At 41.4% G+C, this 25,466-nt stretch overlaps 1 protein-coding gene across 2 annotated transcripts in view; it reads right to left on the bottom strand.

Moving 5' to 3' along the window:
- MCU (mitochondrial calcium uniporter) overlaps positions 1 to 25,466 on the bottom strand; it is an 80,444-nt gene that overhangs the window by 54,000 nt on the left and 978 nt on the right. The window lies entirely within an intron of this gene.

Below are 25,466 nucleotides of genomic sequence, written 5' to 3'. Positions count from 1 at the left end.
TCATCACTGATTTGTTACCAACAATCCAAACAGCTTTAAGAAGACAGCTAGCCAATAGAGCTCAACAACCTGAATAAAGCTTGTAAATCAACAGAATTGGCCTAAGGGTGGAGCAGGGAACTTAGTACACAAAAAGGCATGGCAAACACACTTGAGAATAGTAGACACTCCAGGAAGGGCATTTTTAATAGTGAATGGAATGCCATGAAACATGCACATGAGTAGGACTTTCCTGTTTACAATGGAAGCTGATGGATAAGCATTGTGTCCAATCCTGAGCTTTGTTTTTTGTTTTTTTGGCTTTAATGACACATTTTTACCTTCCTGGAAGTACTGATTTCAACCCACAAAGCTTATTGTTGATCTGGACTTTCCACAGTTCTTGCCACTTGGGCGAGTAACTTGAGGGAAAGTTTGCATATTTGAAAAGGCACAGAAAGTCAGGACACAAGTGTTTTTTTTTAATTAAAAATCAGTCTAAGAGCAACAGAAGTTACACAGAAGAAACATGTGTCACACATAAGCATGAAATAGTAAAATAAAAACCATTTTGAAGGAAGAAAAAGCTGGTTGCTGCATTGACATCTTTAAGACTTTTCCTGTTCTTATTTTACTACCTGTTTTGCAGACAAGTTGGAAATACAGGGGGGGGGGAGTTCTATCAAGCAGAGAAATAAATCAGAAACCGAAAACAATTTGCCAGGAAATATCAGAAATACTATTTGTCTATTACCAATACTTCTGTTCTGTCTTGGAATAAACATAGACAACTAAGATATGGAACGGACAGAGGGACTTGAGAACCAAAGTAGGGCACAGCAAAGTGCCCTTTCAGAAGCTAAGAAACATTGACTTTATTGGTTGAATTCCCTAAGAAGTCATTAGCGGCTTCCTAGCAAGCACATGGAAAATACAAATAGATGTATTTTCACCCAAAATCAATATTACCTACAGTAATCTATACAAAAGATATCACACAGTTGAAGACTTGTTTTACTTCCTTGTATTTATTTCCTCTGAAATAAAAGGGAGGCACAGAGTTTAAGATTAATGGTTCAAATTAGGGATGTAATTGAGTCTGTAGAATCATAATATTACTCATGTGAAACATCTGAAGCTTTATGAATAGTAACCCTAAAATGCTGCTCCGTAAGTGGCTGGAAAATAAAACCATAAAACAGCCACTTATAACTAGTGGGAGCCGCTCAGAGTGGCTGGAGGAACCCAGTCGGATGGTCGGCATATACAGGTGAAACTCGAAAAATTAGAATATTGTGGAAAGGTTCATTTCTTTCAGTAATTCAAGTTAAATGGTGAAACTAATATATGAGATAGACTCATGACATGCAAAGCGAGATACATCAAGCCTTTATTTGTTATAATTGTGATGATTATGGCGTACAGCTGATGAGAACCCCAAATTAACAATTTCAACTTTGGGGTTTTCATCAGCTGTACGCCATAATCATCACAATTATAACAAACAAAGGCTTGACATATCTCGCTTTGCATGTCATGAGTCTATCTCATATATTAAACTCCCGTAGCTAATGAAAACAATTGCTTACATAAATGGACTTTTCCACGATATTCTAATTTTTCGAGTTTCACCTGTAAATAATAAAATTGTTGTTGTTGTTGTTGTTGGTCTAACAAAAATCCAAGAACCCCTTCTCTGAGTCACTTGCCCCTCTTTGCACCATGAAGAACAAGTGGGCGAAAGGATTGTGAAACAAAAGATGAGGACAGGCAAAGAAGCAAGAGGAACCTAGGAGCCAACTCCTAGGGGTCAAGGTCTCTTTGGCACACACCCCATAAAATATTTGAGGGACAAAGTTGATGGGCATTGCCATTCAAATAATAATAGTAACTCTATTATTTGTACCCTGTCCGTTTGACTGGAGTGCCCAGTGTATATACCATGTGCTGTGATCGATTCTGCAGGGCAGGGCTTACATGCCCCCCCCCCAATATTTTGTTGGTACACCTGGTGATGAACAACATGCTTTAGGATTTGCACCCCTTTGGGGAGTAGAAGAACAAGACTTTCATCTAATAGATCATGAAAGCTATTGGAAATAAGTAGGAAGAATTCCTTCCCCCTGCCCCCCAACAAAGATCGCTGGTTACGTAATTTGTGCTTGGATCTGAGTCACTTCATCCTTCCTAGATAAGAATAACGCTTGGTGAATATATAAAGGTTCATTTAGCGTGACTCTGCAGAAGAAAGCCTCTCCAAACCAGGACATCTTCAATTATCAATGTGGAAGCCTCTTGAAACCCCTAAATTCAAGTGAGGACAGCCATCTTAAGAAGGAAGCATAGCTACCAATTGACTGTATACTCAGGCCCGTCTGTACAACTGCAGCGCAAGGCATCAACAGGGAAGACAAGTTCTCAGAACCAAAAGGATTATTATCTTGTTAAAAACGGCAGTAAGGGCCAGCCTAAGGGATGCTATCGCCATGAGCTAATTGTTGGTTTGAGATTTTAAGAGACACTTTTTTGAGCTGAGTTACGTTTCAAATAAAGCCAGAAGAGTACAGCATTCTACTTTAAGCCTTTATAGTTGTACAGGATTGGTATGTACAGCAGCATATTTTGGCAAAAGCTCATTTAATACCTTGTAAACATTTCATGCCCTTTACTTGCAGATCTTCTTATATAACCCGAAAACTTGGGCTTAATAAAATAATAATTTAAACAAAGCAAAAATGAAACAAAAATTTAAACAAAAATAAATCACATGTAGTAGTTGAGGAAGGAGTGGGGAGATACCTGGAAGTCTCAGAGGACAGCAATACCACACAGTGCCTCTTAGCCATTTGTGAGAATGCAGCGAAGTACTTTAGAATACCATTATGAAAGAGACAGAACTCAGCAGGTCTTCAGTTGATGTCCGGAAAGATATTAGGAAGCTTGTGTGCTACTACCTAGCTCTGATCAAAGGAACTGCATGGAAACCAGCCACAGAAGTGTTCTCTCACCAGTAGGCCAATGCTGGCTACCACAACACAGCTAAAGAGACAATCCCCATTTCCCTTCTCCAGGCCTTCTCTTCATCTTCTGCATTTCTGGTATACATAACAAAAGAAGAAGAAGCAGCTCCAGCAGAGGTGCTACACTTCAGACAACCTCAAAAATCCAGCATAATTGTGGCAACTATCACTACCAGCCTCTTCAGATCAAAGCTTATAGAGATTTATTGGGGAACAGGAGACTATCATTGACCTCGTACTGCACCTATAAATTGAAGCCCACAGTAAGGGAAATAAATTCATACCCTTTAGAGCAGACATGGCCAAACTTGGCCCTCCAGATGTTTTGGGACTACAACTCCCATCATCCCTAGCTAACAGGACCAGTGTTCAGGGATGATGGGAAATGTAGTCCCAAAACATCTGGAGGGCCAGGTTTGGCCATGCCTGCTTTAGAGGAATGGCAGGATCCTGGTGATCACAATTTTGGGATTGTCCACAAGTAGCCAAATTTTGTGGGCTTCGAAACCACAGATGCAATTTTATCACAAATATTTTCTCAAAGCCACAGTTACTCGGTGGATTAATTACTACAGGCATCCTCAGCCTCTTTTGGCCTGGAAGGACAATGGAAAACATAAGAAACTGCCACGAGTACCACGAAACATCCATTTCACAGAAAACTGTTGATGCTCACCATTGCCTTCCGCAAAAACAGGACCACCGGCTACACCTCTTCCAAAGATAAAAACACAAAGAACAAGCCCCCCCACCACCACCAACAAAACAACCAAAGTTATGCAGATGTTTATCAGAGAAACCTTTATGACCAATGCAGCGTACACTTAACAGAAATGGACTCCTCTGAAATATGCAATAAGCCACATGGAAAGAACTGATTGCGTATTTGTTTAGTTCTCTAGAGAAAGTGAAGGGGACAATCTAAAGAACAGTACATGTCATTATCATCCAGATACATTTACGGTACTCAAGTTCCATATTTTCAAATAATTTAAGCTCATGTTGCTATTCTGTGTTAATGAATAGAGCTGATGAAGAAACATTTTGCCAGGTCTCTGATTGAATTCACTTTGCCTAGGGTGAAGTGGGTAGAGTGAAATGTATTCTAGGTTGAGCTTTTCATTGGGTTTGTAATGTCTATATCTGAATTACAGACTTGGGGTAATTGTATCCCCTTAAAGCTTTTGTTTTTTCTTGCCAAAACTGAGAGCTTAGAACCAAGGGGCAACATCGATACACAGATTCTACCAGAAGTTGACTTTTCTTCTCTTTCGTAACTTTGTCAGTTGTAAACCAATGCGGTTAAAACTAAAATGAGACATTTTGCAGCTGTACATCCTTGTTACGTTCTGTCATCTCAGTAAAAACTACTCAATAATATATTTTGAGATTTCATCTCTTTTAATTTGGTTTTACTTCAGATTCAAAGAAATGTGACTCTCTCACAGAAAGCTCAAATTGCAAATCTGGCTTCACTGAAGCCCAGTTTCTGCATTAACACAAATGGTAGACTAAGAGGAAGGATGGAAAAGGATAAATTGCCCATTTTGAAGGAAAGATTTCCCTCAAGACTTCATGCTCATATTGAAACCCACTTGCACCCTTAACACTTCTATTCCACCTAACAGCTATCTATAGGAGCATTTACGCTCATAAGAACAAAATTGTTATAACCCAGGTTATTTCGCAAGAGCCATCTGTGCGCATTTATCGCCCAGTAACCTTGACAAGTTAAGATTAATGAAATAGCACCTCAGCATCTGTTGAAAGCCATCTTGAATGTTATGGTGAAACCCTGGGGTCCAAAGGACAACAAAGCAAATCCAGGAGAGAAAGTGAGGCTGAAGTTGCCATCTCAGGATGCACCTGTTTAGCAGTTTACCATGCCAAGGTTCTGTGTAAGGATCGTATTTGTCAGGGGAAGAATTCTAATACAAGATGACAAGGAGTCGGCCAACACAATCCACCAACGTATGGCTCCTTGCAGGCCACAGGACTGGGGAAATGTGGAGTTAAACCCTGACTAAACCATGAAGCACACTGGGTGACCTTGGGCCAATGGCTATCCTTCGGCTTAGTGGGGGAGAGACACTATGTATAATATTGCAAGTTTCTTGGAGGAAAGGCAGGATACAAATCAAATAAATTGATAAATTTTTAAAGCTCAGGCATTCTAAAGCTTGCTGTATAATCATGAATGCATATGTGAACTGCGTGTTTCTTTTTTGTATGCATCTAAAATATTTTAAATCAAATCAGAAAATATAAACTACCCTAACAGAATTGTTGTGAGGATAAAAGGAGTGCAGGGAATCCATGTAAGCTGCCTTGATAAATGTAACAACACAGAAAAATCTGTTACTGGCTCATGTAAAATGAGTGGTGGATTGCCAAATGGTATTAAATGTGCACGCCTTTCAAAAAGGGACATGGATGGGACAATTTTGCACAAGATCATTAGAAAAGCTATGGGGAAAACATTATTTTTCTAAATTTGGCTGTTTCCCCCAACCTTTAAATCAAGGCAGGCATCTGGAGAATAAAACAAAGGAACTCCTATTTGTTTGAGTATCTAGGGAATAGTGTACCAGTTATCACTTTCCAGCAGTTAGGATTACTGCGCTTCACAGAGAATGGTTTTACAAAATAACAGTCTTATTCGTTTACTTTCAGGAAACTCTCCTCCGAGTTTACATAATATCTCCTAGTGACTGACTCCACTGAACCAATAATGGCCAAACCTAAAAAGTAAACAGCATTTGGAACAGAAGCAGTCCTAATATAGTTAAATACTGTAATGTTTGGACAGCCACTAAAGAAAGCTATATTAGTTAACCCGATTCCAGGCAGACAGTGCTCTTTTCAATGGATTTTTAGTCTCTTCCTGTACAATGTACAGTAATTAAAAAGGGACACAGCTCCACTGGCACAGCCAAAATTCAAGACTCTAAATAGAAAGCAACTGCAGGCAACACCAGGTTATGCATTTTAGAAGCCAAAAAATCAGTCCATTATCTTTACTTCCCATTTGGGAACATTATTTGTTTCTTCACATGACAATCAGTGCTAGTTTAAGAAGGTTAGCTGACACATCATAAAACTGAGTGAAACTTGAAAATTAAGTGCCCCTCCTGAAAACACAGTGGATATCCTTAAATATTCATTTCATGAAACTAAGCAAAGTTCACTTACAATAAAAGCAGAGGATGATAGCCAGTGGTGGCCACTGCCCAAGTGAAATACAAACTCACACAACCAACCTTTCCCTCTCCCCTCTGTACCTCCTGAAAATAATCTTCAGTGGGTTAGGAGACTTAACAACATTGTGGGACAAACTATTCCACTGGATCTGAAGCCTGCTCTTCTCTCTATCTACGATGGTTCCACAACGAATTTACTACATAAAGGACTCGTTACATTTCTGCTTCCAGGGACCACACTTACCACTGCCAAATACTGGACAATTCTGAAAGCAGATTTAATGCTAGGCTGGCACCAGTAAGTTTGGAACTTGGCCTTAATGGCAAAATTGACCCTCAAGTTCATTGGAGTAATTACAGCACACTTCACCAGCAGGTCCCAGGGTGGGTTGCAACAATTTAAAATTAAGTATTAAAACAGTTACTATCACCAGAATAGAGTTATACAACTGGCAGATATTTGGATGGTGGGAACAAGAAAATTTTCAGAAGCTAAGCAGAATTCCTGGATGGGTTCGTATAGAAGAAAGGGATTCTCCATATATCCTATTCTCAGACAGTTTAGGGCTGTAATGAAGGACCTGTGGTGTTGGGCTACAGTGGTAATCAGCCCTGACCATTGGCTGTGCTACCTAAGGGAGTTGGCATCCCTAGTTGAGAACTTGAAAGGTCAAACCAAGCATCCTGAACTGAGCAAGAAATAACTTAGTTACTAGTAAAGATGGCACAGAACTAACATCACATCATCTGACTTTCTATCTCCAGGCAACAGCGTTGCCATCCCATAGTAAAATGATGTGGCTACCCAGAAGGCTAGGTGTGCCAGCGGTACCACAATTGCTGCCAGTATCATAAATTTACTAATAAAAAGTATCATAAAATTAACCAATGACATCCATAATACTTTTGATACAATCTGCGACACATTGACAGCATGAAACACTAACTGCTATTGGATTTTAACAGAAACTAATTTGCTAAGAAAGCCAACTTATATCAAGTAGTCAATATAATAATATTTCAAATTATTCACATCAGTTATGGAAGAAGAACAGTCTTAACAAATATTTAGTTCTTTGATTCCTTGGAGACAATATGCTTCATCACTCTTAACATTTTGAGCAGTACATTAAGTATTTTAGTCAGTCTGGAATAATTGTTGTCTGCTGCAATTCAAATGAACCTATGCACAATAAGGTTTTTAGCTTTGTCCCTTTTGTGGGAAAGCTATTAGAAGTTTTAAACATGGGTGTAGGCTTGCCAAATGTGTGTGTGTGTGTGTGTGTGTGTGTGTGTAAATTGTCTGTAACCTATGTTTTTGCTTCACAGCAGTCATAATGCTTTAACTGAAAAATCCAATTTTCAAGATGCTCCGGAGTATGATTGCATTCCTGATCCCAAGGAATTCAGAACATTAAATGTCAAGAAGACAACACAAAGAACTCATAATCCATCTACTCTCAGCAGCCAGAAACATCATAACCAGACACTGGAAAGACCTGACAGGAGCAAAGATGGACCAATGATACCAAGTAGTATGGGAAACAGCCCTACTAGAAAAACTAACCAGTAACCTGAAACTGACACGAGGACAAACAGAAGAAGACACCTTCACCCCGGTATGCTTCCCCTTCATCACACACACAGCCCAACAAGACAATGACAAAAATCTACCGACAGCATACAAATCAATATGGCTAACCTGATCCAAAACACCCGCCAACCCCACTCACACAGGAAACCAAAGATCACCACAGCCAACCACAAATGAACAATCATACCCTACGCCAACCCCGACCTCTCTCACTGCCAAAGGAGCACAAGCGAACAACAGAGAACCTACACAAACAACACTGACACCAAACCCTACTCATACTAAGTAAAACAGAAACATCGTCACCCCACCCCACCTATCTCCCCATCCCACCCACCTCTCTCCCCCTTTTCTTCCTAATGTCTCAAAAACAAAAACTGATTTGTAAAAATGTTATATGGAAAAATACGAGAGAGACATTGCACTACCTTGTAAATCATGAAAATCTTTAATAAAAATATTTTAAAAAGAAAATGTCAAGATGAATTGAGTTCTATACTGTTGTGTTCGCATGCAACAAGATGTAGCTAAACCTGAAAGCTATGGCAGTCGATCTTTGCAAGAGTTAAATTTCATAAAGAAAAACCCCAGCATAGGAGAAAATTATTGTGATACACAAAACCTTTATTTCCCTTTATTATTTTTCAACCATTTTATTATAGGATGAATGGATAAATCCATTTTTAAAAAAATCTCATTCAACAGGGAATTGAGTATCTGAAAATTTATTCACAAACAGCAAATATAGGATACTGTACACCAGCAAGTTAGGGGAGATGGGTGGCACTGTGGTCTAAACCACAGAGCCTAGGGCTTGCCAATCAGAATGTCGGCAGTTCAAATCCCTGCGACGGGGTGAGCTCCCGTTGCTCGGTCCCTGCTCCTGCCAACCTAGCAGTTCAAAAGCACAATAAAGTGCAAGTAGATAAATAGGTACCGCTCCAGCGGGAAGGTAAACAGTGTTTCCGTGCGCTGCTCTGGTTTGCCAGAAGCGGCTTAGTCATGCTTGCCACATGACCCGGAAGCTGTGCGCCGGCTCCCTCTACCAGTAAAGCGAGATGAGCGCCGCAACCCCAGAGTCGTCCGTGACTGGACCTAATGGTCAGGGGTATCTTTACCTTTACCTTTACACCAGCAAGTTAAGTTGTGCAAACCCCAATGAAATGAATGTGAGCTTTACAAGACTTACCGGTATCATTGAAGCATAACCCTTACAAAATGTTTCACATGATATTGCTAGCAAAGGCTGATTTTATTGTGAGTCCCAAGATGCCATCAGGCTCTAGCTTGGGTTGGCAGACTGTGGAGGAAGACCAGGAGGGGAGGCCAAGGCACTGAACAGAGGCTCCGGAAGCTCTGGCTTTCCCCTCTCCTCCTGGGAGAGTACGTCATGGGAGTCTGGGGAGGATGCCAACCTACAGCTTGGGGTGGATGAACAGGAATCAGAAGGGGAGGCAAACTCAGCCTTGAATCCCAGGACTAGGAGGTGCCTCTGAAGAAGGGAACAGACCCACCTCCCTCCCTCCCTCCCTCCCTAGACATAGTGAACACCTGCAAGCTCCACATTCATTCATGCAAGGCACAGAAATCCTGTGAGTGAGTACACTTCAACTTCAGAAGCTTGGCTGGCAAGAAGGCAGGCAAATGCATTGGAAGAAATTAATAGCTCCTGTGTGGTCTTGAATTTCTTGCCCTGGTCTTGAGCTCAGGAACTCTGGCTCCTACTCCTAGTCCATTGTGTCCTGCCGCCCCTTCGCCTGGTACGAGTTTTGAGGCTGCAATAGCTCTCTACCTGCTACTGAGTCTGTGCTGTTGCTTTGTTTCAATAAAGCCATCCTTAGTTGCAAGCAAGTGCCATCATGTGTTGGGTGGGAGCCAGGACAGCTTTCATCGGGAGTCCATTATTCCACTCAAGTCTTCCTTTCCCCTTCTGACAAGCATGGTGAGAGGATCCCCAGTCTTTCACTGCAGCTTAGAGCTGGGGTGTGTGTGTCTGGGGATCATCCTACAGTTGAACTGTGCTTGGGTTATGCTTGGCAACAAAGTGCACTATAGGGAATCTCTTTTGAAAGGCTATGGCCCTGGCTGGGGATTGCACAGGAACTCCCAAGCACTGCACAACCCAGCAACAAAGACTAGCACCAACCTTTTCTTCCAAAAGCCCAGTGCTAGAACACAACCCTCTGCGACGAACCTCCCTGCCAACTTCCCCTCTGTTACCAAGTGTATTATTTCTGAGGTGTTCCAGGTCACTTTTTCTATTCACCACACCTCGGTCCTTGAGGTCTGTCTGTGTAGATAAATCCCTTTTGTTATAACTAGGGATAACTTAGTAACGGGGTTCTCTTGTCCAGCTGTCGTGGCCTGTTACATATATATATTGCTCTGGGCTCCTGGGTTGAGAATACCTCTCAGCTCTATCAGTTCTGGGGCTCTCTCTCATTAGATTTCCCCCACTGTGTAGCCTTACCGAGGTTTCTGCCCTTTTGCCCCTCCTGAGTGAAACTCCAAGGCACAAACCTGCAGGTCAGTTTTGCCTTTTCCCTGAGTTCACCTTCTCATGAGCATCCATATATGGCTGGACCAAATAAATGCCTCTTTTCTCTTGGCTCAACAAAAACAAGTCTTTCTTTATTTCAGAACATCATGTTTCATGCATTTCAATAGTTCATCAGCTTATTTACATCTAGAATATAAACTCTTTCAGTATAACCAACTAATCTTCATCCTATCCTAGCCTAACCACCACTATCCTGGCCCCACACCCCTCTTCTCCCTGTCTCCACACACGCCCTCCCTCTTCTCAACTGCCAAAATGGCCATTCCCTCCTTTTAAACTGGGGATCGCCCCGCCCCCAAAGGATGAACTGTCTGTCAAGACGAAGGTGTCTTAACTCTTTCTGCACTGGCATGTAATACCTCCTCCACCCTAGGGCCAATCCGTCACACCCTCAGCTCCCCTTCTCATGTCAGGGAGCAGAGATGTGAGGATAAAGACCAGCAAAACCATGGGGGCAACCTCTACCCTCACTTTACAGCTTCAGCCCTGCAGCTAGAAAAGACAGCAGGGATAGTCCCCAATTTTGTACGATGGTCAGGGGTAATTATTTTATTTATGAGATCATATCCCACCTTTCCTCCAAGAAGCTTAAAGCATTACACATTTTTCCCACCCTCCTGCTTTTCCCCTCACAATTGTCTGAGATAAAGAGATGGTGGTTGGACCAAGGTTATCTGTGAAAGGATAGAATACTGTACAGCTTTCCTTAAGGAGCAGAATCTACAGGAATCTTCCTAAAGATAGTAATTTCCAGTGCATATGTTGTTCAACAATGAGATCATTACTAGCTGAAACTTGGGAATTTGAGTGACTTGCTTCGAAAACTGTCTAGGTTTTTTGAAGTCTTTTTAGTGTATTTCTTATAGATTGCTTTGGCAAGCGACTGATTGTTACCCAATGAAGCTTTTTTTTACACTTAAATTTTTTTACACTAGCAACAACTCTCTCACCAACCAGGTGCAGATTTGCACAGCCCCACTATCCAAAATCATTGAAATTGAGAGGCCATAAATTAATGTAAGGATCTTAGGCATGCAAAACATGTTCTTCATGACAGAGTAATAAAGGTAAAGGGACCCTTGACCATTAGGTCCAGTCACGGACGACTTTGGGGTTGCGGCACTCATCTTGCTTTACTGGCTGAGGGAGCCGGCGTACAGCTTCCAGGTCATGCGGCCGGCATGACTAAGCTGTTTCTGGAGAACCAGAGCAGCACACGGAAACACCATTAACCTTCCCGTCGGAGCAGTACCTATTTATCTACTTTCACTTGGTGCTTTTGAACTGCTAGGTTGGCAGGAGCAAGGGCCGAACAACGAATGCTCATCCCGTTGCGAGGATTCAAACTGCCGACCTTCTGATCGGCAAGCCCTAGGCTCTGTGGTTTAACCCACAGCGCCACCCGTGTCCCACAGGGTAACAGCCTCTCCTAAAATACACTGTATAGAACAAACTTAACATAAATAAGTTTTATTTGTAATTTAAAAGGAATTAATCCAAGTAAGTTTTGATTCTCATTCTCTTTCAGCTCCATTATCTATGTTTTTCTTTTTCTTTTTTCCCCTGACACTGGTCTTCTGCCTACTGGTGCTGAGTACTGCTGCTCTAAGCTTCCTAACATAAGGATGAATAAATGCTTTTTGGCTACAACTTGCCAAGTAAGTCAAACTATTGCTGAGCCAGCTTCGTCTTAGATCAATCTAATCCAACATCCAATTAAGTTAATTACATTTGTAACCCCAACCTGAAGTGGCAACATTCACCCCAAAGCAAGAAAGCACTGAGGATGTCCATAAATTACTGTGTAGCCTAGCTTTTATTTCACCCTTTTTTCAGCTCAAAACCCTGAAGAGCTTCCTAAACATCATTCCTTTTGCAGCTCTGGCATTTTTAGAAGATGTATAACAGTAGCTAAAGGACTGCCAATCAGTGCAGCAGTCTTTCCCCTGGCAAGCTAGTCATTCAAAGCAACAATGACTTTTCAGTAGAAAGCAATGCTAATCCATACTGTTTAAATTCAGAGATGTATTTCTAACACTCCTATTTTCCAGCTTGTGCTAATTTTGGCAACGTATAAATTGCTTTGAAACAGTTTAACCCTTGCCTTCGCAGCACCCAAATCCGAGAGGATCACTGTGCATAAAAAAAGATAAAGGTTATTAAATCAACAAAGCTCTAACTTTTGTGATTTGTATTATGAAGCTACTGGTTAGCTTTTAATTGGAGAGCTGCTTTCTTCAGAATTAACTGTGCATTGTAGGTGGTATTACAAAATTTGAATGTATTAGTCAGTGTTCTTCAACCTTGGGTTCCCAGATGTTGAACTACTACAACTTCCATCATCCCTGACCATTTACTAAAAAGGTTGGGCATTATGGGAGTTGTAGCCCAGCGACATCTAGAGCAGGGGTCAGCAAACCTTTTCAGCAGGGGGCCGGTCCACTGTCCCTCAGACCTTGTGGGGGGCCAGACTATACTTTTTGGGGGGAAATGAACAAATTCCTATGCCCAACAAATAACCCAGAGATGCATTTTAAATAAAAGGACACATTCTAGTCATGTAAAAACATGCTGATTCCCTAACCGTCCGCAGGCCAGATTTAGAAGGCGATTGGGCCGGATCCGGTCCCTGGGCCTTAGTTTGCCTACCCGTGTTATAAACTAATAGCAGACTTTTTGCCGGGAGAATTCTATACTTTTTAACTTGCTTAAAAAAAAAAAACATTTTGATGCATTCACAAAAAGTTTCTGGCTGGTAGAAATCAGCTTGAAGTTTTAAGATTTGGGTTCTAATACTGTGCTGACTCCAAATTAAGTTAGTTAAACTTAAGATTCTATTTAAATCCATGGGGCCTGCACTTTATTGACTTAGCTTGGAAAGCACTCATAGTTTATGAAGCTGTGGGTGAGTGGACCCATGTTGCCATGTGCTAGCTTTGGTGCCAAGACCCTGATTTTCAGTAGGGCAGAGTTCCCCCTAACATGTAAACCAGGGAGGTTCCCGGCGTGCACAGCGGGAGGATGGCGGACTTTAACATCTTTGCTATCTATCACGAGTTAATTTGGCGGCTGCGATGGGAGTAAGCAGCCTCCCACCTCCCCGGGACGACGGGGAGGGCTGCCTTTGCCCGCGGTACTCCTTAACCCGCTTTGGGTCCTTCGGGACCGGTGGGGGAGTCTGGGCACATAGGGCTCGTTTTCAGATGCAGCTCCTGGAGCCGGCCCCGTTCGTGCACGCTCCCTTTAATTGGATATATAAATTTGTTTAAAGATTTTGGGCATGTCTCGGACAAAGGAGTGGGAAGAATGTTGCTAACTGCAGCCCTGAGTGATTAAGAATGAAGATTGGAAGAAGACGCGGACTTTACATTGGTATGTGAAGGAGGGAAAAGAAGGGGGGGTAAGCTCTGGAATCTCCGTTTGTTTTGCCTCAATATCTACTTAACACGGGCGAAACCTCCCCCTAGAAAATCCACTTTCACAGGCAAATGGCAAGTGGACTTTAAAGACAGAATGGAAATTAGAATGGAAATTACAAAAATAAACTGTGTGGAGGTGAAACTTGATCTGGACTTGACTCAACAGAAATGGAGGATCCTCGGCTGGCTGTGACGCAGCTAGAATTAACTGCCGAGTGCTGATGATAGCCTGTGGAGCTGTACACCACTTCAAAGGGAGAAGCCGGATTTGATGGACGATTGATAGTGGAATTTACGAGGGTCTGGCCCTCCCGGAAAGGAGTGGGGACGGCTCACAGGGGAAGAAATTGGTGTGTCGCAGTTTGATTTACAAGTTTGATTTATGAGAGACTTTCAAGATGGCGTCAGCCGAAATGCGATATTGGGAGAGGATGGCTTTTTCCACACAGAGACATTATTTACTATAAGAGTGTCTGCTTGCTGGCATTTATCAGAGGCTGTGAAAATATTGACTTTATGAAGCAACTGGAAAAGATCATAAGAAAGCGCTCCGGAGTCCGAGACATGGGGAATTCACAAGTTAAAAATTTGGCATAATTGGAATTGTTATAATTGGAATTGTATAATTAATTTGGCATTGTAATTTGTTTGGTAATTGGAAATATATGTTGGAAAATCAATAAATATGTTTAAAAAAAAATAACATGTAAACCAGGGAAACATGGGCTAATGTCAGTTACAAATCCAGAATAAGAAGCCACAATGTGGTTCTGGTTGCGCAACCTCTATAATCTGTTTTAGAGTGTCTGAACCCTGAGTAATTGAACCCTGAATGGACAGCTGTCTACTGTGTTGTTCCTGAATATTCATCCTCAAGTTAAGTCTTTTTTCCACACAGACTACCTGACCAGAACTGATTAGCTCTTTTGCCCTGTAAGTGCAGAGAAGTTATGAAGCTGGAACTAAGATACAATACAAGCTTCTGACTGTCCAGAGACTACCAACATCATTCCAAACAACTATCTGTCTCCACTAAAGGACCAGCTTCTCCTGGTCTCAGGTTCCCATAAATACATGAGACTCCAGTTTTGTCTTCCTAGAAACGTATAATATGCTCTCTTCAAATATGCTCTCTCTCAAAACCTTTCTTCTGCACGGAACTCTGCATATTCTCTGAAAGCAGAGTCTGTTCAAGTAAGCAGCATGCAGCCAGCTAAATTAGATTAATTTATATTATTTGCATGGTGTTAATTTATATTACATTTATATAACTTGCTTTCCATAAGCAATTCAGTTCTGTCAAATGCCTAGAAATAAGTTTTTGTGGAAATTACCTTTAAAATGTTGCCATGATCAATCATTTTGGATAGTGTTTTATGGATCCATTCTCTGTTATTGATAGCCAACAATTCTTCAACTCCTGTGGTTTGATTTATAACTACACAACTTTTGGCAGGCTCTCCAACACTAACTGAGAGGTAAATCTCAAGAAACAAAGCCTGCTATACCTCTGCAGTCATTGTTTCTTAAAAGCTTGTCTTGTCATTAAGGGAAGTCAACTCATTATCAATTTAAAACTCTCATCTGTGGAGGCATTTTGCCTGGGTGGGGACCAAACCTATCAGCAAGCAAGAAATGAGATTGAATAAGAAGAAGAATAGACCAGCTTCAACTGTAAAGGTAAAGACCCCTGACCATTAGGTCCAGTCGCGGATGACGCTGGGGTTGCAGCGCTCATATCACTTTACTGGGCGAGGGAGCTAGCATACAGCTTCCAGGTCATATGGCCAGCATGACTAAGCCGCTTCTGGCAAACCAGAGCAGCGCACGGAAACGCCGTTTACCTTCTCGCCGGAGCGGTACCTATTTATCTACATGCACTTTGACATACTTGTGAACTGCTAGGTGGGCAGGAGCAGGGACCGAGCAACGGGAGCTCACCCCATTGCAGGGATTCGAACCGCTGACCTTCTGATCGGCAAGCCCTAGGCTCTGTGGTTTAACCCACAGCGCCACCCGCTTCAACTGTACACTTAATGAAATACTAAGGAATGAAAGAAAAGTTGGGGGGGACGACCAAGAACAGATGAGGAATGTCATTCTTGTAATCAGAAAGTGAATTTATCGGACAGCATTAAAATCATGAAACTAGAACAGGGAAAGCTGCTGATCTGAAGTATTGGGGAGGGGGACTCTCTTACATTTTTACCCACATTAAGTTCTAGAGTCCAGCAACAGATTTATTACCTGAGGTTGCTGATCAAGATGCTTGGTACTCAACCCAGCACATCACCATTTTTCAAAACTTCTATTTTCATATGCAAATTTTCTGGTAAGAAAGCCAAAAGTTCTAGTTCCTCAATACAGTCATTTTTACCTTCTCTATCAGGTGGCCAATCAGAACTGTGTGAAAACTTGGTCAAGGACAAGAGGACAAACACAAGAGTGTCCTGTCTTAGATCCTAGAACAGGGTTTCCCAAACTTGGATACCCAGCTGTTTTTGGATTACAATTCCCACAATCCCTGACCACTGGTCCTGCAAGATAGGGATGATGGGAGTTGTAGCCCCAAAACAGCTAGAGACCCAACTTTGGGAAACCCTGTCCTAGAAGTCTCTTAAAAACATAATACCATTTTTTCTTCAAATATTAGCTCCAAAACAGACAATTATTTGCTCTTAACACTCATGCAGAAGAACTCTAAGTGAGTTGCAAAAGCTATTAACAATACTGTTCATACAACAAAAATAATCTCAATTAGGTTACCTAATTTGAAACAATTATGATTCTTGGCATGGTTTTGAGGTGGTAAATCAGCTAGAAAGAAGAATCAACTGAAGAACACAAGCAAACAGTTTGCTTAATTTAACAGTTGAAGTCACAATAAAAAGAAGAAAAGTTCAGAGCCCTCAATCTTCTCTAAGATGCTAAGAAGTTCTCTAAGAAGTTCACAAGAGCAGCAGGTAGTACATTACATTTCTACATGTACTATGAAAACAGCTCCACCTTAAAATCAGAATACATAACAAGGGTCATATATATCAAGGATCAAGATGGACATTAAAAATGCTAGAGCATGGAATAAGCTCTTGGACTTCAACTCCAGGAGCAGTCTGATAGGAGCATTCTGACTTTTCCTGCCAAGAATTTTAAAAGGATCAGTTGGCGAGTTCAAAGTCCAATACTTTATTAAATAGAAGTAATGTATTATTGCTATTAAGCTGAAAACATACTTCAGGAACAGAAGCTGGACTTGGAATTGACACATAACCTTTTTGGATAAATCATACTATTGAAGGATAGGGACAATTTGGCTTTGCCATAATTGCTAACTAGCTGAATACTTCTGTTTCGTTTTGTAAAGTGTTCTTCAAGATTCAAGCTTTCTTGATACTGCACCTGTTAATTCCAATATGCCCTATATTAACACATTAGGAAGTTTGTTCTCCAGGAACTGCCATAAAGTTTATTCTATCAATACCGTTGAGTTTTCTGCTATTTTAATAACCAAAAGCCTTGTGCTCAATGTAAAGGACAAGCTGGTGTTTTCAAGTTCCCCAGAAAGAGGGGGGAACTGGGAGAGGAGGAACAGAACGATATGCCCAAGGGGGAGGGAGAGACTAAGGAGGGAGCTGTTGGAGTAAACATAGAAGAGCAAGGAAGTTGAAGCCCAGAATCGGGGGGGGGGGGGGTTGAAGCGGGAGACTCCATCATTTCTTGGGTTGTTGGAGGGGCAAGCGCAGGCCTCGGCAGAGATCTGAACTGAGTGACTCTGATGGATGAACGATGTGCTAATAACCCATTGTAAATAATGTAAATAAAGACCATAAAAATGTCAGACGGCTCCAGTGGTGATTCTTGTGAAGAGAGGAAACCCTCGGCCCTGACACTCAATAGGTATAAAGGTATTTTTTTTCCCCTGCAGGTGGGTTGTAAAGTTAAATCAACACTAAAATAATTGTGTTATTCCAATTAGCAGTTGCATATCAGCAATACCAAGCCTCTCAAGAAATCAATTTTGCATAGGTATCATTGCTGGTGAAATTACAACATTAGCATCTGCAATGTGACCAAAATGCTATTTGACTATATTGTCCAGAACCCTTTAATTTCTCACTGAACAGTTACCTTCTTGCTGCAGAGCAATTGCAACCACATGGCAGCATGAACACTCATCCAAACTCAGCCTTAACAAAGTCTTGCTTTGAAGTTCTGTATCACCGGGGAACAGCATATTTGCCAAATGAGATGCCTTGGGAACTTACGTTAAAGTAACGAACCATCCAGAATAACTCTCAATACTTCTTTACAATTCTATGATTTTGTGTTTATTATCTATGAATCTACTCAACAGTTCCACCACAGTATTTCGACAACAGCAAGTTCACGGTGATCCATTATAGGGCATTACAGCTGAGCTTATGAGGCCCACAGAGACTTTCCAGAGGGATTAGTTTTAACTTGTTTGTGTGTTGAATGCTGCCATTATGGACGGTCAGGGATGCTTAAGTTTCCATTTGCAATATGTTCGCCTAATCCTTAGTCATGCCAGGGCAAAACAAAAAGAAAAATACCGTAGATCCAAAATTGACTCCAGGGATTTCCCACCTCTGGAGCAGGTTTTGAAGGTGAGAGGGGATGCAAAGGGGGGGGGGTTCCATTGGGGAAATAGAAGTCTATTGCACAAGGAGAATGACCACATGGGCTACAAAATGCCAATAAGTAACAAAGTGTTGGTGCTAATATTTACTAGCATTAAATAAAAGCACCTAACAGTGAGTGAGACATCCAGTTGTATGATTTTTGTTTTTTAAACAATATGCATTACTGTATTTCAGATATGTGGCAGCATAACTAGAAGATGCTTCTGTTTGGTTGCAACTGTGTTTCATCAATATCATCTAGACAAGGACAGGAAAAATCCTAGGCACTTGGTTCACCCAGGTGACCTCACCTTTGAAATGTTCATTTTGTTAAAAACAGCAGTGGCTGTTACTTGAAAGCATTTAAAATAGTTTCCCCGCCCACACTCTTCGCTCATTTCCAAATATCACCTAAGTGTTACTACTACTACTACTACTACTACTACATTATGCCCTCAAAGCGTACCAATTATTAAGGAATGTAGTGCCCTGCTCCTTGGAGCAATAACATTTTTTAAGCAGCTCTCGTGTGGGGAAACATACATTTTAAGCAGCCTTGGCTTGGCTTCTCTCACTCACAGCTATTTCTGAACCAGACATTATTCCCATGAAGCACACACACACACATTTCCAACAAACAGGGTAGGACAAGAAAGTAGAAGTGAGTCAGGAAGTGCCATGTGGAGCCTCAAAACAACAACAACAACAACAACCTGTGATACAGCACCAGAGAAACTGGAGAGAACCTACTGCCTCTCACCCAGGCATCTCTCTTGCATGTGTAATGAGACTTGTGGTCCTCTGACCCACCAGATCCTTGAGAACGCTAACCACTTTCCTGATGTAATTGCTAATTTCTGTCAGATTCACCTCTGAAGCAAGTGTGGCTGGGGGCCGGGGGGGGGGGTGAAAGGAAAAGGAGGGATCCCCACCAAACAAAGAGTTGTTTAATATCCTCTTGCCTCATTCTGCAAAATGTCAAATGCAACAGCAGGCTGTGTGCACAAAGCTCTGAGCACACTCTACCACAAGCAGATGGTTGTTGCCATGGGTGGAGGGACATGAAGGGTGGAACAAGTTAAGTGAGGAAGCCGAGTTCAAGATGTTACTAAGTAAGACATGTTTAATGGAGTAAGAAAGAAACCAAAATGAGTTAATGCTGTAAAGGCAGGTGAAGGGTCAGACAAATGACTGGCAAACATATACAGTGGTATCTCTGGTTACGTACTTAATTCGTTCCGGAGGTCCGTTCTTAACCTGAAACTGTTCTTAACCTGAAGCACCACTTTGGGATGTTCCGCTGCCGATGCACCTCCAGAGCACGATTTCTGTTCTTATCCTGAAGGAAAGTTCTTAACCTGAAGTGTTATTTCTTGGTTAGCGGAGTATGTAACCTGAAGCGTATGTAACCCGAGGTACCACTGTAAATTTGTAGCATAGGACAGAAGTAACAGAGCCTCATCACAGGTGAGATTTGGTTGATACATTTTATGTACATTTAGACTTTAACTTAATTGTCCACCTGCGCTTTTTTTGGCATGTCATCTCCCTCTGACCTCACTGTTTACAATTTTTCCTCTATATCTCTACACCTGCCAATGGGGGATAATGCTTCAAACATCTGAAGAACTTGACTGCAGTCCACTGAAAGATATGCCTTAATAGATTTGAGGTGCTGCAAGCCTCTGTTTAGATCTATATTTCTCATTTCCCCCTCCTTTAAGTACACCAATTTGTTCCAGTATAACTTTTTACAGTGCCCTCTGCTTTCAGCCAATCAAAGTGTCTCGTTTACAGGTTCCGTTTTTTGAGTTTCCCCACAAAAAAGCAGCCAGCCGTTTCTTCCCTGTATCCTAGCTCCCCATCAATATGCATGTGCAGGAAAACAATCCTTAATTACAAATGGGGGTGGGTGGGGTGAACTCAATGAAAATCTAGAAAAACTTCACCAGTCAGTCAGGTAAAGCCAATGTAAAAAGTGTATATGTTATACGAGCAGACAATAACAAACAGCAGCTGAATATGCAAAGTCACAAATCTTCAAGCCACACAGATGACTACAAATGTATGGATCTTGCTTATGTGTAGTTTTGACAGCCCCCATTCTGCTCTTATTGAGTTTGTCTCCATAGAAGAAATATGGGTTGACATAATCATCCTGTTTGGTTTACTTGCATTAGCAGGTGCGTTATTTTCCATTAGCCCAGCAACCTAGCACCCTCCAGTTGTATTATGGCTACCATCAACCCCAATCAACAGCAGTTGTGCTTGCTGGCAATGGTGGGCAGTGTTCAAAATTAGCCAGGCGCCTTTTTGCACCTGGCTGTCAACCACTTGGGACCAAGTGAAGATCCCCAGATGCCAGAATTGTGCCTGGCATCTCCACCATCTGGAGGTGCATGCCTGAGGATCACTGGGTCTTGACTGTTTTCACACACTAAATACCACATCCTGTAGCGACAGGCCAATATATATGTGGACTGTCCCTGGATCAAGTGACTTTTCTTCTTTAAGTTCTCAAGGTTCTTAACCTAGCTCAGGCTTCCTCAAACTCAGCCCTCCAGATGTTTTTGGCCTACAACTCTCATGATCCCCAGCTGGAAGGACCAGTGGTCAGGGATGATGGGAATTATAGTCTCAAAACATCTGGAGGGCCAAGTTTGAGGAAGCCTGACTTAGCTCAAGGGTGTCATCTGAACTAGCCAGATGTTTAGCTGATAATCAATGACAGTCAGTCCCATCATTTGAAAAAATAAAACTTTAGAGCAGTCTTGTCCCAAAATGGCAACAAGTCATTTCGCTTTGGAAACTGTGACCTTGTTTTAAGGAGCCATTTGGCAGCAGGCTTATATATCTGACTTTCTAACACTGATGGATGGGAGTTTTAGTCCAACAGCATCTGGAGGGCACCAGGTTGGCAAGGGCTGGGTCAGCATGTAGCAAAACAGACAGGAACGCATTTATCATTCACCATAGCAAAATGCTCCCCCCAAAACCACACACACATTCCTCTTATTTGCATAGGAAAATCTCCACAAGTTTACTTGAAAACTGGGAATTACAGTTCAGTTTGAGTGAAATCACTAACCCTAGAGCAGATTCAAAAGTTCACTTGGGGACATAGGAGAGCTCGTCCCATAATGTACCCTTCCCCCATTTTTCATAGCCTTGGAACCATTTGGTATATGTTTCATTGCATATACACATATACATATACATATATATATATATACATATATGACTGTCGTTCTGAAATAAAAAAATCTTCCCTTTTTGTGTGTGGAAAAGAATACTCTGCTATATGCCTGTCTGGTTTGTTTGGTTTTTTTTAATCTGCTCTTTAACTAGGCCTTGTTAAGTACTGTTTTCAAAGATTTACTTTGAATGTGTCCCACAGGCATGATCTGAAGATACATGATGCAGCAGACTTTCTGAATGAAGCTAAGCAGCTATGGATCTAATCAATCCCTGAACAGGGGACTGTCAGAGAATATGCTTCCTTAGTTATAACTATAGATGCAGAATCTATTCGAGCACAAATACCAGGAGCAAAAATGGATTCCATCAAAAAGTCGCAATTTTGCAGTGGTTTCTCAAAGGGTGTGGCAGGAAAGGATGGTAAGTGTGGCAGGAAGATTCCAGGACAATCAAAAGAAACATTTTAGAATAGTATAATACACCATGCTCATCAAAAACATTTTTCTATTTACAAAATCAGAGCAAGAGCGTCAAGTGATACTTCAAGCTTATACCTCTCATTGAGTTTGTATACATACTTAAGGTACATATTAAGAGGCTTGTTTATAATTATATTGTGATGAAGAATTCATGTTCTTATGTAGCTGCATTGTTTTATACTTTCTGGATGTCCCAGAATCACATTATAAAATAGTTGTGTTCTATATTATAGATCAAGCCCTGCTAGGAGTTGTTTTTTGTTTTGTTTTCCATTGTTATCACCAAAAATCTTGGTGTGTTTTTTGTTGTTTTTTATTCTGAAAGGGTGGGCCCGGGGGTGAGGGGAGTTTGAGAACCACTGCAATTGTGTAATGCCTTCATTTGGACTTGCTTGCTGTTTTGTGACATTTTGGTCAGTTGTAACAGTTATTACTCTACTGTGACAAATGTTATCACTATGTACTCTTTAATCCATCCACCAGGAGGTGATATTTCCCTGGTGAACTGCAAATCCCGATAGGCATCTGCTAACCAAGTTGAGGTTTACGGGACAAGCTACACTATAGCCTCAATGTTGTGCTAAGCCAGGACAAGGAGAAAGTCCACCCCTTACATACACAGCCAGCATGTTTGAGTTCTATAGTCCTAGGCTAGGCTGACAACAGATGCACTAGTTTTGTATGGTTTGCAGAAACCAGAAGCACTGAAGGAATTATTGCAGTTCCCAAGAAGTCACATGGTGTTCCCTCAATTTGTTTATCATTCATTACAGAAACCACATTCTTTAACCATATGGATTAAAAAAAAATGGATACCTTACCCAGTGCAAAAAACAGCACGCAGAAGATGGGCAAGATCTCAAGAACGAGCATGCATGCGTAGGAGAAAGCTGCCTATCCAGAGCTTGAAACAAAATAGAAAATTCTTTCCAGTAACACCTTAGAGACCAACTGAGTTTGTTCAGATATATCTGAAGAAGTGTGCATACACACGAAAGCTCATACCAAGAACAAACTCAGTTGGTCTCTAAGGTGCTACTGGAAAGAATTTTCTATTTTGTTTTGACTATGGCAGACCAACACAGCTACCCACCTGTATCCAGAGCTCGGATTGCTGCTTGTTAGAAACAGGACAAATAAGTAAAGTTCACTGGCTTTACGGTTGTCCCTCCACCTTAAAAAGCCAACAGCAAGTGGCAAGCCATCTCACTCACAGGGTCAAACCCATATAACCAAATGCTTTTGAGAGTATACTGGTTTCTGTCATCAGTAGTATAAACAGGATCCCGCTGACTATCTCTGGCTTTCCCAACCTGATTAAAAATCTGTACTCTGCCAGGTCAACTGGAAGAGGCTCTTCCACCTGACAGAGGCCATAGAGATCCGTGAGCTATCTGCCAGATACAGGTCAATCAACTTCAGCATTCCTTCCCATCACATACTAGAATAGCCAAGTCGTCAGAGACTATCCTGGTCTCGTACAAACCACCAGCACAATGCAGAGTGCCATCTACTGCATACATAGGATGATTGCTCAATGGAAAAAAAATTAATATAACCTTGAAACATAGTGAACACAATACACAACTGGCCTGTTTTTCTCAAACATCATGTAGACTTTATGGCTTTAGCATGATTGATTGTGACATGGAGAAAATAAAACAAAATAATCTGACAAGAAGAGCATTGAAATAAGCTGTTTTGTGTTTCAAATGCATTCCTGATTTTATTGTTACACCAGCAGTAAGTAATCCATGCAGGCATGCTCATCAAAAACCATTGGATTTCCCAGCAGCACAGTCCAGTAACAAAGATGATCCATTGGTTGACTGTGATCAGTGACCTATTAATACATCAATAAATCTCTCCCTTCAATATCATTAAGATTTTTTTTTGGGGGGGGGACAACACAATAGCTTTTCAAAGCTTTTTTATACTTAAGCCCAATATTATTTTTCTGTTAGATTCTGTTATCAACATTTAACTAAAGTAATGAAGTCTAGCAGATCCTGAATAAGATGATACTGTCAGACACCTGTTTCATTACAATGACTTATACTTCTGCATTTGGCCTAACATGCCAAAACCGTAGGTCCCAAAACGTAAAAGTTATGAAATATAAAAGCATTATATGTCAAGTAGAACAAGGAACCTATTTACTTGAGATCTTCTTGGTATACCAGATTTGCAAAGTTTTACAACTTTTGAAGGAGGAAAATTACTAAGATCACTCAATGTAAGTTTTTGTTACGTGCCACTTTACCATTTACTATCTTGTTGAAAATTTCATTTCTGCATAGCAGCTTTGACCCGTTTCACTGTTGCAAAACAAAAAGCTATTATGGTAGGCTATATCAAACTTATTCTGGCATATGTGGTTGAAAGTCATTTCCCTTTAGTCAGTGTTAAACCAACACAAAGTGCTTATAAACCTGACAGAACAAAACAAGAATATAGTGTAGTAAAATCTGGATGAACCTCATATATGGGGCCTTGTGCTCTTCTCTACTTCGATCAAAATTGCTTCTGTGGTGTATGTTTCATCAGCTTTATTTGAGCAGCTTAATTAAAACGCTGGCTGGTCTTTTAGATCACAGGAGAGCAAGGACTTCCTAACAGGCTGCTGCAGAGAATCCTCTAAAGAGCTTTGGGTGGAGGGAGCAACATAGCAGCTCTGACATTAACAGTACATAAAAGTCTACATTGACTGAATTTCCCTAGACATGCTGAAATACGATCCACGCTACATACCCAAAGTTTAATTGAATGCAACTGTAAGACAAGGAAGTGGGGCTTAACTAGGAAGACATCAAGGCTTCCATAGTAGCCATGGGGAAGTACTCCACAAAAGTTCAGCAAGAGGCCAACACACAAACATACAACCTTTGTATCATCTTTACAGTTTCACTTGTGAACTCTTGGCTACCATGTGCAGATTCCCTGCTGCCAAAGGTAACTGAACTTTGAGATCAGCTGGATTCCATCCCAGTCCAGAGTTCACACATCCTGACAGACCAGTGCACATCTGTCATTCTACAACTGGAACATTACAGGCAAAAGCCTCAGACAACGGAGTGCTGCACAGCGATTTGCGTTCAGCTCAGCCTGCTTCTGCATTGATTCAGCTTAACAGATAACTTTCTCAGGAGAAAAGGGCAGGGGCACAGAAGACTTCCTACAACTGGGAGGAATCACTGGTTGGAATGCAGACAGGACATACTGTCGCTCTAAGAAGCCTGAAGAGGGAGGGGGGATAGAGAGAGAGAGAGAGGCGGAAAGACCCTGGTGCCATCTCCCCAATGACTTTTCCTTCCTGGAACGAAGGGGTGAATTAAGAAGGAAATCGCCCAGCAGGCTTCCTGACCCTGTCCCTT

This window comes from Lacerta agilis, chromosome 5 (assembly GCF_009819535.1).
Source record: "Lacerta agilis isolate rLacAgi1 chromosome 5, rLacAgi1.pri, whole genome shotgun sequence".
Lineage (NCBI taxonomy): Eukaryota > Metazoa > Chordata > Lepidosauria > Squamata > Lacertidae > Lacerta > Lacerta agilis.
Note: the sequence above shows the minus strand (reverse complement) of the source record. Positions and strands in the feature narration are given on the sequence as shown.